Source organism: Furipterus horrens, unplaced genomic scaffold (genome assembly GCF_987537825.1).
Source record: "Furipterus horrens unplaced genomic scaffold, mFurHor1.1.pri manual_scaffold_11, whole genome shotgun sequence".
Lineage (NCBI taxonomy): Eukaryota > Metazoa > Chordata > Mammalia > Chiroptera > Furipteridae > Furipterus > Furipterus horrens.
In genome coordinates this window covers 7526162-7538364 of record NW_028327181.1, presented here as the reverse complement: position 1 = coordinate 7538364, position 12203 = coordinate 7526162, and the positions used below count along the sequence as shown (strand labels likewise).

At 35.7% G+C, this 12203-nt stretch overlaps 1 protein-coding gene and 1 pseudogene across 2 annotated transcripts in view; one reads left to right on the top strand and one right to left on the bottom strand.

Moving 5' to 3' along the window:
• Positions 1–12203, top strand: part of MED13L (mediator complex subunit 13L) — a 244806-nt gene that overhangs the window by 38034 nt on the left and 194569 nt on the right. The gene's annotated exons all lie outside the window — the stretch shown is intronic.
• Positions 1741–2065, bottom strand: LOC149996857 (pancreatic progenitor cell differentiation and proliferation factor pseudogene; annotated as a pseudogene).

Here is a 12203-nt window from a genome sequence, read left to right as displayed (position 1 = left end):
CTGTAAATTGGGTTATGAGGGTAAGAAAGTTAAAGTACTTAGAATAGCATAGAGAACAGTTAATAATTGTAACTATTGTAGCTGGTACTACAATGACAATTATACATCAAAATTAAAACATTTTGTTTTTTTAAAACTATGTTATGTATAACATTCAGTGCTTGCTAATGTTTGTCAAATATTAATTTCTATATACTTTGAAGTGGAAGTAATCATATTTTTGAGTTTTAATGTTTGGGTGGAATAATAAAATGTTAGCATTGAAGATAATCCCTCTCATATGAAATTTGTCTAGACGTACAGTATAAACAAAGTTTCATAGCAAATCTTAAGTTGTGTTATAAAGAGGTCAGAACTTATGATATGACTCTCTTGGATCCCTGTAAGGTAGATTTGTAACTTTATTGCCTTTTCCACGCGGTGGTGTTGAAGCAGGGCACTGGCTGAATAGTAAATACATGTATGTGTTCTCTCGTGTCACCCATGAGTATCTGTGTCAGTGGGTCCCATTATAGGGGTTTGATGTAATTGCTCCCCTTGTTAAGTTTACAGTCTAAAAATGGTATAGACAAGCACACAGATATCTATAATGCAGAGAACACTCTTCAGTATGTAAGAGAAATATAGTAGATTGACTACTTTCCAGATGGGCAGACATTCACGTGTAGGACTAATGCATGAGTGTTCCATAAACCTGTAACAGGAACACCGTGAGTTTTAATGTCAAGGTTTATAACCTTCCTGGTTTCTGCTTTATCTTATTTAGCCTCTATCTGGCAAGACCTGTGTTAAGTCCTGGGTATGTAAAATGAGTCCTTATGTTTAAGGAGCTCACAATTTTATTGGCATAGCTAAATGAATCCTTAATTGCGATGCAATGGAGTAAGCTATAAATCATTACGTTATGGGATCCTGCATAATCATGCGTTTCAGCCTTGGGGAACAGAGGACAGGGAGATGACCCGGAAGTCCAGAGTTGGTGAGACTTGGGGTGAGGCTTATAGGCTAAGGAGGAGTTTCCTAGGTTGGGATGCAACTTGCCCTAGTCAGAGAAAGTGGTCTGTATGAAGGACCTATGAGCAGGGAAGGACTGGTGGGAAGAGCAGGTTTCCCCGGGGCTTGGGGTGTGACTGACATAGTTAGGGAGACCGAGAGCCTGGGAATGGCATGGTGTGGGGTGCACTGAACCAAGGGTGAGGCATTTGGCCTTAATTTGATAAGTTGTACGTTTCTGATCAGAAAAATAAAGACTTAGGAAAATTATATACAAGGTGAATATGAGCAGGAAGACATTAGTATTGTAATAAATTATTTTAAATTGAGCTACAAACTTAAACATTCTGTTTAGGATAGAGACTTATTTAAAGTTAAAAATACCATTGATTATCTACTGAACTTTATATTAATAGTCTTTGCCAGTTGTAACTTTGCTTTTCTTTCTTGACTAATTTCTTTTTTTTTCTCTTTTGGCTGCTTGTTTATCTTCCACTGGGTTCAGGGCACACGGTCACGGGGTTAGGAAGACTTGGACGTGGCTTGGGTCGTAAAGAGGGGGCTCTCTCAACCTCCTTCTTGCTGTTCTGCTGTTTTGATATAAAAGAACCCAACTGCTTCTGCTTGCTGCAGCCTGCCTAGTCTATGGGGTGGGGTGTGGAGCGGGGGGAGGGGGTACAGGAGGGGTGGTGGAGGGGCTCAAAAGAGCCTGGTGCCTCTGACAATCTGATGGCTGGTGGTGGCCACCTAAGATGGGGGCCCGGCGTTGATGTTGCCGGGCTGGCCACCAGGCAGCTTCCTTGTGGCTTCCTGAGCCTAGTCACAGGTGACCATGCTGCTGGAGGCCTGGGGAGACTTCGAGTGCTCTGGGGACTCCAACACTGTGGCCATGAACGGGAGAGTGGACTTCCCGAAAAAGAAGCTCGCCCGCCAGTGGCCCGGGTCAGCCTTGGGAAGACCAGGGTAGTGGGGGAGGACTTCCTCAGGGGCCGTTACTGGAAGTGGAGTCCGGGCAGTGCTGGTAGGGGTCGTGGGCGGCCACGAGCGAGCTGCTGGAGAGGATGACTGCCATGCTCTTGCTTGTGGACTGGTGGAAACCTTGGTGGTGACCCCTCGCGGACCTCGGTGTGTGATCGTGGGTGGGGGAGGTGGGGGCGCTAGGCCACGGAGCCCATTTGCACAGGAGACCGCAGGAGGCTGACCTACGAGAAGAGTGGGGGCTCTTGGCAATTCTTTTCCACATTTTCAGTTGTAATTTTAGAGATTAATATACTCATAGGATGCTAAGTTAACTTCTAATCAACCAGACAATAATTCCATTGCCTGTTAGTCTGTGGTAGGAAAGATATGCAGTCCTGAGCAGGCACAGATTCTAGGGGCTGGCAATGGCTTGATTCTGGTCATCAAGAGTCTCCAGTCCAGGAGAAGTATGGTATAGAGTCTAGTAGATTGGACTTAATGATGTTTGTTGATTGAATGAATGAGATCTGTCTTATATGGTTCTAACAACATAATCCTCAGAAGGTTGACTTATAAATGTACTAAAACCTAAATGATTTGATAATGTGAGGAGATTGAAACATAGTTAAAATTTGTATTATTCTGTATTTTGTGTATGCTCTATAAAAAAATTTAGCTGTAGACATGCAGTTTCTTGTTTTAATATTTAATTTATATGTGTTTTCCCTTTTCGTTTGGGTAAGACAAATTAAATTATAATGTAAGACATCTGTCCACCTCTTTAAAAATGATTGTTTAATATTAGTATTAGATGTCTTAGGAGTCAGCTTTACTGTCTTATAGAGGCAGAATGGCAGTTGTGATACTTTATTGTTATGTCTAGAGTCATAAGTATTGTGTTTTTCCATTTTCCAAAGTGCTGCCACCTATTCCAGGAGGTGTGGGCTGTTGCAAAACCAGCATTAGACAGTGCGGAGTAAGGAAAAACAGACTTGGTTTTCTGACTGCGAGCGGTGTAAGACAACTTGAGACACTAACACTACTGTTTGTACCACTGAACTGATTGCAAGCCTCCGGAAGAGGTGGACGTTTAGGGATGGAAAGAGGCTGAGGGAAGAGAGTGCAGAGCCGGTTTGCTAATATTACCATGTGTATGTATAGATTATAATGTGTCTCAAATGATGGCATTGATGAAAGCTTTGTTTAGATATTTTCAAGGAAGAACCTAATTCCCTCCCCTCAATTTTTTTTTATTTTGAAAATGATTTCTATGCATATATGCATACAGCTTTTTTTCTGTCCAAACCATTGAGGCAATTCCAGACCTAAGTCATACCCCTAAATACATCAACATGTTAACTCTTATGTGAATGTTGGATATTTTCCTACATAATCATTGCACTATCATCATACTTAACATTGATGTAATTAAATTACCTAATATACAGCCTAAATTCAGATTTCTTCAGTTGCCCCTGTCATACCCTTTATGGCTTATTGGGGAAATCAAAGACCACATGTTGCATTTATGTGTCTTATCTTTAGTCTTCTCTCATTTAGGATATTTGCCAGGTTGTCTTGTGTGTGTCCTTCAGTGATGCGGATGTTATTTGAAGGGAGCAGCTGTCCCAGCAAATGTTCCACATTCTGAGTTTGTCTGATTGTTTCCTCATGATTCAACTCAGGTTAAACATTTTTGGCAAGAATATTGAGTAGGTGATGTGCACTTTCTGTGGTATCACAGCAGAGGCACATCGTGTCAATTTGTCCCGATATTGATCCTACTAAGCCTGATTACTTGGTTAAGGTAGTATCTGCCAGATGTCTCCAGTGTAAACATTATCCTTTTACTTTAGAAATGCTTAAGTAAACTTGGGACTTTGACACTTGTGTGAATGAATACCTTTCTCCCCAACAAGTTTTCACTCTGGCTTGGGGAAAAACCTGACTTTGAGCCTATTTGAAAACAACAGAAAATGTCTTGAATCGTCTGCTTTTATAAAAGCAGTTAAAAAATCAAATGAAGACTTCATTCTTAAGTCACCGGAAAGTAAGGGAGGAGAAAAACACTGTAGAGCTACCAAAGGCAAATTTTGATGGTAAAGTCAAACTCTGAAAATTAATAGCCCTCTTATTGCTTAGCATACTAAACAGAGATGTTGACATCGACTTTTCTGAAATTATAAACAAGTGTGTAGGACTGTATTACTGTGTATCTTAATATAGTTTGAATTTTTAGTTGATTTTGGTGATTTCTGGTAATCTCTGACTGAAATGAAGTAATTATCATCATCATTGTAAATGGGTTTATTCTCAAATGAAAGGAAAAAAAATAGCTGTTTGTGAAAGTAACGACCCTTTTACATATAAAATTAACAGGAGTGAAACTATCTCTATGTAAAATGTTACTCAGTTTGAATATATCTTCTAAAGAGAAAATCTGATCCCTGATTTTCCACCCTGTTTTTATATCTTTTTTTCATTATTTCTGGTCAGTTTATGATTTATTGAAATTAATCTCTTGACTAAATTGGAAAAGAACTTTTTTACATTGGTTGGATTTATTCTTCAAGTATACAATGCCAGTGATTTTAGAAACAGGTGAATTATAGCTTTCTATAGCATTCTAAAGTTGTAGTATTTTATGTGTCAACATGTATTTAACGTTATTTTACATAGAATTGAGAATTCTTTAAAGAAATATTTTACTTATTTATTTTTAGAGAGAGAGGAAGTGGGGGAGAAAGAGAGGGAGAGAAACATTGATGTAAGCGAGAAACAGAGATCAATTGCCTCCCACACGCCCCCAACTGGGGACCTGACCCACAACCCTGGTGTGTGCCCTGACCGGGAATTGAACCAGCAACCCTTTGGTCTGCAGGCTGGCACTCAATTCATTGAGCCACACCAGCCAGGGTGGAATTAATAACCCTTGAGATTATTCACACAATGCAGCTGTGAAGTAAATTTTACTTTAAATTTCATATTTGCTTTGTGGGTAATCGTAGAAAAATACATTTGTATTTCATGAGAAACAAGCACTTTTAGGGAAAATGTGCTCAGTGGAAAACGGTAGCTAGTTCTAAATAGTTTATAAAGTAAGTACTCCTTGTTTTTACTGGGATCTAAATTATTCTAGCCTTCATATAAATTTTCAATTTTTAAAATGACTACTATACTGTGTTCTATTATTTTCTGTGTATAGTTTGAAAGAATTAGCTTGCTAAAGCTATAAAACATTGTGATGATTATCCAAATGATTATAATCCATGTTTACTGAAATAGTAGATTTAATAAAAAATTATAAATTATATCCTTAAAGGAGAAAACGAAATACTTATTAAGACTTCAGTAAGCAAAAAATTTATATTGTAAAATAATACTTGGATCATAATGACTTCAGAATTCTCTCAAATGAAGAATAGAAAAAGATCTAATGGATTATTTATTAACCAGTGTAACCCCAATAAATTCAATGAAAGTAATGTCTAGAAAAAATATCTTAATGGATTAGATGGAATTATTAAGCTAAATGTGCTTGAAATTGAGAGAACAAGCTCAAATTTAACTTTTGGATGTAAATAAAATCAATGTATTACCACAGGCAACTTACTGAACCATGTAATTAGTTTTTTTCTGTGAAAAATGAGACATTTATACTGAAATTGTGGTGAAATAGCATGTAAAAGGGCTTATGTTCTAATGAAATGAAAATTAAACAGTTGGTAAAAAATTATAATTTAAAGATCATTGCTTTAGGGAAGAGTTAAATCTAATCATTGTTGATTGGTGGGAGAGATTTAAGTTTTGGTTAAGTATAGGAATTATGGTCTAATATTTTTGTGTTGATATAAAGTTACCTATTTGTATAAAGTAAACCCGAGTAAAATCCCCATTAATGGAGCAGCCAGTGTTGAAAATTAACTTAAAACTAGGTAATCTGTTATTTGGTGTAGTACAGTTTGTTTTCCTTGATCTGTAAATAATTATAGGGTTAGCTACATTGTGACTGAAATGTAGGTATTTAGTTTAGCAATTTTAAGGATAGCTTGTTTGATTCTTCCTTCCCTTGTTTCTGAATATTTTATTTCAGAATCTTGTTCTGTAATAGATAATTTCAAGATTTAGAAGAGATTCCTGTACATGAAAGTGATATAAAGACTTCTTTTTCCAGTAAAAAAATTTCTTTGTTTATCTCATCCAGAGAGGTTGATGTAAGAATCTGAATGTAATAAACTGGAGAAAATGTGTAGGTATTAGTAAAAATTAAGGGTCTAATCAATTCAAGAAAATAAATGAACATTAAATTGAATGTGGAAGAGATGTAAAATTGCATATACATAGAAAAACACCTTTTGCTACAAAATTTACAAGCACATTTATTGCTGACATATTCAGGAAGCATCAGATCAACCTTACTGTGTAGAGCATTTTTTATAGGAAGTGAAATAAAAGGTCCCTTAAATAAAACTGGATTTTTTAAGGAAGGAAAAAGATTGGAATGCTCTTGTGGGTCATCACTGAGAGGACTCAATGAGTGTCCACTCCCATTTATACTCTTGTAAATAGCACATAACCAAAGGCGCACACTGAAGCTTAGAAAAAGTTACTGACTAGTATGTCACCAGTAATTGTAGAACCCAAACCAATACTTGGTACCCTTCTAAATCGAAACCATTATTGCCTACGAAGCTATATGTACCATGAAACGGTAACTTTACCAAACCTTTGAAAAATACCACCCACGTAACTTTTAATTCTATTAATATCAAATCAAATGTATATTCAGTACTTAGAGAAAGAACACTGGCTTGAATAATTCCGAACAGAGGACTTACCTTTTTTTTGATCTTAAATGTTTTCTGTGACCTTTGGCACGTGTTGATTCCAGTGTCTAGATCTCTGAACTGAGCACACCAAGTTGAAAATGGGAAAGTAAGAATAAAATAAATAAAAGTAGTTTTGGAGTTGTAAAAATCACATAAATACATTTGATATTTAAACAATATGAAATTAGCATTTGCCTTTATAAAGTATCTTGTTGAGGTAACTGAAAAGCTAGAATTACATATTTGTTATTAGAGTTCTTTTTTTCTCTTTTGATAGATCTATTATCATAGTCCTAGGTCTTTAAAAATCAACAATATATAGTAAAAGAACAGGGTAACTGTTGGGCTAAGCAGGAGGTGGTTGTTGAGACCATCATTTAGTTAAATTGCGTGACTTTTGGACCTATTTAAAGTGCAGTAGACTAAACCGATTGATAGATGTCTGTGTTTAAGCTTACATGAATAGTTTGAAAAAAGTATTAATATTTACAAATGGTTGCCATTTTATTTTGTTTTTATGGTGCTTGAGGAAATAGTAAGTACAACTTGATATACATAAAGTCAGCTGTGAGGATCGCTAGGAGCTAAGATTTTCTAATTCTTTTAAAAAATATTTTAATGGTAGAAATACATAAATATACTTCTTCCCTTTCCCAAAAGATCTCAACAGCTTAGGAATTTGTGTTAAGCACTAGATAATTACAAAATTGGATTTTGTTACTAAAAGTATTTCATGACTGAGCTGCCGTCTTGATGTTACCTGAAGAGATTCTCATTGAATATCATTATGGCTAGTAAGCGTTCGATAATTTTCTTTAAAGCTCCAACTATGTAAATATTTTTGAACAATTTTCCACAAGTACTGGGCCACATACCTATTTCTTATAAATCTGACATTGATAAAATGCCCTCTTTGTATAATGGGGGTTTGCTTTGATCCTCGCTCTTCCATAGTGTGATTTGGCAGTGAGTGCAACAGAATAAGCATTATCCTCTTGAGGCTCATCTAGGATTGAGCTAAAGGGCCTCTGCAGTATCCACAAGATCACACAATCAGTTCTTTTTCCTTTTTTCTGTTTTTGGTGCTAGGATAGTGTAACCGAATATGAGTTGGTTGCCAGGGTATTGTGGTAGAATAATACCCTGCAGTTTGTAGTTAATCATGCGTCAGAACTAGTTTGATTTTTAAAAAAATTAAGAATAAGATAAAAATTAGGTGAACGTGAAGTATTTTTCTGTTGGTAATTAAGATTATGTGTACATTGGTAAAATGAAGCTTAGAGCATTCACAAAACTGTTAATAGTAATTTCTTCCTCCTATTTCATGTAATGTCAAATGTAAGATGTTTTCCATTTTACAAATTATTTTTATTTATGACTTTGCTAGCCTTGGGTGGGGGGAGATAAGACTTTTTGCTAATCTTCTTAAAGGCTTACAGTAGGAAATAAGTAAATACAATATTTGTGAATGACTGCCTGAATAAGGGAAGTATGAACCTCATCAAGATGCGGTCTCTTCTTTGAGATTATTTCACTTTTTTCACAGGTAATCATGGACTTGTTTGAATGTAAGCAATTTTGATGTTTCCATGTTACTCACATTGAAATACATTTAGTCTAAAAGAAAAATTTAGATACTCTCAGTTCAGTTTCAGGCAATATATTTTAAATGTATTTTAAAAGTAGTTCATCAGATATTAATAATTGGAAGAATTCCTGCCTTGGTGTCCTAGGACAAATTACATACAACTCCTAAGGAAGAAATAACATTTATTGACAATGACTCTATTATGGAAAATTTTATCACACCATTATTGGTATCATGAAGATTGCAACAAAGAGAGGCTTTAGATTAAGTAGCAGATGCGGCTGGGCATTTACCCCCATTGCTCCAGTAAAAGCTTCATTAACAAGAACTCAGGCTGAGCCCTCAAACAGATTTAAATGTATAGCTCCCCAGTCCCTTAACCCATCCTCCTTAAACATATACCATGTTACAGAAAAAGGTTAAATAACTGAAATGTGCCATTATCAGTGATTGGTTCAGACATGAACAGATACCAGCTTGTTTCCCAGTGTTGTTGGGAGGGGCAAAAATATTTTCATGTGATTCTTGGGGTCAGTACTGTTACTGATTCAGCTGAGGAGCCCACACATTTAAATTTATAGTATTGTGTAGCTATGATAAAACAATGTATGAAGGATGTTTTAAAAGCATTCTTTGAGCTTTATAAAGTGTTATCACTTTTATGATCTTTTATATTCATGGGTAACATCGTGTATTTTTCAACAGATATTTATTGAGCCTACATTGTGTTAGGTGCTATGCAGAATGGAGGAATGAATCAGAAACATGTTCTGTTTTTCAGAAGCTGACAGTCCCGTAAAGGAAATAGAATATGTACACAGAGCTTCATTACAGATATCTTAAGACAGGCACACAGTATGATTGAAGTTACACAGCAGGAGGCAGAGCTTTGAGGAAAAGTTGACTCTTGAACTGAGCCTCTAAAGAATGGGTAGAATTTGTGCATTTGGATATATGGCTATGTCAGGGCAAGGACATTTTTTTGTGTATGTAATTGCATGTGTAAGGATATAGAATAGGAAAGTTTGGAATATTTATTGGAGAAGAGTTAAAGGTGAGAAGTTGATTGAAAATGCATATTTGCGCCTGGTTGTGATGGACCTTAAACACTAGGCTAAGAAGTTTGGATTTAATAGGTAGTTGGGGGTTTTGAGAGTTTTTGAAAAGACTGATGGGAAGCTCCCTGCAGGCTGTAAACAGCATGGAGGGGCAGGACCTGCATCTGACTTTTGCCCATCATTGTATTGTGCGTATTTGTAGAATAAATTAATTAATAAGGGAATGAGTGTAACGGAAGTGTGTATAAAGATCATCATTCTAGCGTTACTGCGTATACTATGAAGTCCGTCCAGTATTCTGGATCATACAGGAAAACTGCCTGTTGTTATAGGAGACTTTTAAGTGGAGTATATTGGTCACATTTGAAAGACTTTCTTGGTGAATTGATTTCTTTTTAACTGCATATTGAAAAGAAGTAATATAATGTTCTTCCTTTTTGGCAGTTGCTTATTTTTTATAGTCTAGAGTTTAACTTAAAAAGTTTATTAAAATTAATTATTTTTCATAAATTATTTTTATTGGGTAGGTAGCAGATAGATTGGGCAGTTGACAAAAAGCTTGTGTTCTAGTTGTACTGTAGAACAGTGGTTATGGAAGAGTGCTATTTATTGGGAAAAGAGTGTAACGATATTTATATGTCAGAAGCCTTGTTAACTTATAAATACATCATGGGTTGAATGGCCTTGGCTTTCCTACTTCTGTTATGAATAGCTAGCCCAACACTAGAGTTGATATTTGCTACGTATAAACAGTTAGCTGAGATTGTTTAGCTGAGGCTTTCTGGGAACTGCATGTTTCACTGTAGAATCAAATGACCGAAAGCTTCCGTTGGCCTTTCTCTCTCTCACCTTAAAATCCCAAATTAATGACTAGCTAACTTAAATATCATGGCTAAATACACCACATGATAGAATGAGTTAGTGTATGATTTAAGCAAACAGTTTCAATGAAATAGACATTTCATTAATAGACATTTTTTAGTGTTAGTATCCTTTTTTTGTTCTGTTGCTTACAGATAGCCTTTTGTTTTCATCTGCTTCCTAAATATTTAAGATAGCATGTTAATACTTTGCAAGTTCTGTAATTTTAAAATGGCATTTTCAAAGACTGTTACAAAGTTAATCTGTCCCTCCAAAGATGCTTGCAAACATGCTTTTGCACATATACCTGCAGTAGCTCACATTTCCTGTGTTGGGTGCAATTTTGGTAACACACTGAATGCAGTTGTGTCTCCCAGAAGATGCTTGAAGAGTCCCTCCATCATTAGTGAATCATGCCTTCGTGCCCAGAAACCATGTCTCGTTCTTTTTTCCCTTGGCGACCGTGGCTCGGCGGGCTTTCAGCAGATGGATAGGTCGTGGATTGTGGGTTACTTTCTCCTGTTCGCCATCATGTATCTAAAATGGAACAGAGGCCAGGAAGGACTTTACCATTCGTTTGTTACCTTTTACCTTTGGAGAGGTAAACACCTGTAGTATGGTAAGTAAACTAAAAATAAAATGGAATGTTCATACAGTGCCTCTTCCTGCAATATGTCATCATAGAAAAGTCATTTAGATTAGCTCATCTTTTGTTCTTCTCTATAGTATGGGAATTATAGCTTTATTTTATGATAATAACATGAAGTGAAGATGAAAAGCTCGTAGTCATACTTTTCCTTTAATGAACTCCACTGTCAAAATATATAAATCTTCATCAATTTATTTTACAAGTCATAGTTTTGGTCATAACTTCTACCTGTAGTTAAAATTTGAATCCTTTTCCACCTGGCATTATCAGCATCATGTTAATTAAATTATATAGGCAATTGATTTAAAAAAATGGTCTCTTACAGTTGACCATTTTCTGGCTTTGGCTGTGCAAGGGTGATCGATAGTATCTGTGCCTTTGCTGCTAAAGGGATTTGAAGGTAAAATATTAAAACAATGTTCTATACTGTTTCAAATAAGGATTATGACCTAATCCTTGAAAATTGCACTGAGTATATAATATATGTTAATGTCAATTGACCAGAGTGTTTTGGACTTTCTGTTGACTATTACGTAATACAGATACGAAAATGATATTTGATTAATGAGGGTTACTGTTCCAATTTCATGTTTCATGCCATATTAAGCCTATTTTCCTTTCCGTGTTTGTTTTTTATGTGCAGAATAGTTTTTGTTTATGCATATTGTGCCTATTTTTATAGTACAATAAACTAGGAATAAATGATTGTTTGAAATCCTTATATGTTGAAACTAGAAAGCAGAGAATAATCAAATATTTATACTTCACTTGCTGTGTGCTGGGCACCGTACTGGGTGCTTGATGATCAGCCTTGGAGTGGGAAGTAGTTTTGGATTTATTCTTTCTTTCTGACTCTTGAATGATTTACAGGGAAAAATTTAAGATTTGCTGATTTGTTTTTACACCTTTTATGTTTATTAAATCCATTTTTATTTAATATGTGGGACAGATTTAGTAGTTATGAAATAAATATGTAGCAATCTTTACCATACTAAGACCGTTAATTTAAATGGTTGAACACTAGAGGGACTTCAAACTGATCACTGACATTTTAGTTTAGTAGTAGTTCATTTGTTGAAATGCTTTTGTTCAGATAGCAGAGCCAACACAGCGTTCTCTAGCTCTTTAGCTTTCCCAAAGTGAAGTATTGTGCCCAGAATATTACCTGATAATTTATTTGGTTAATTACGGCAATTCTCAAGTATACGGACTATAAAATTTAACCTTTGCCAGTTTTGGTATATCAAAGCAAAATACCCTTGACT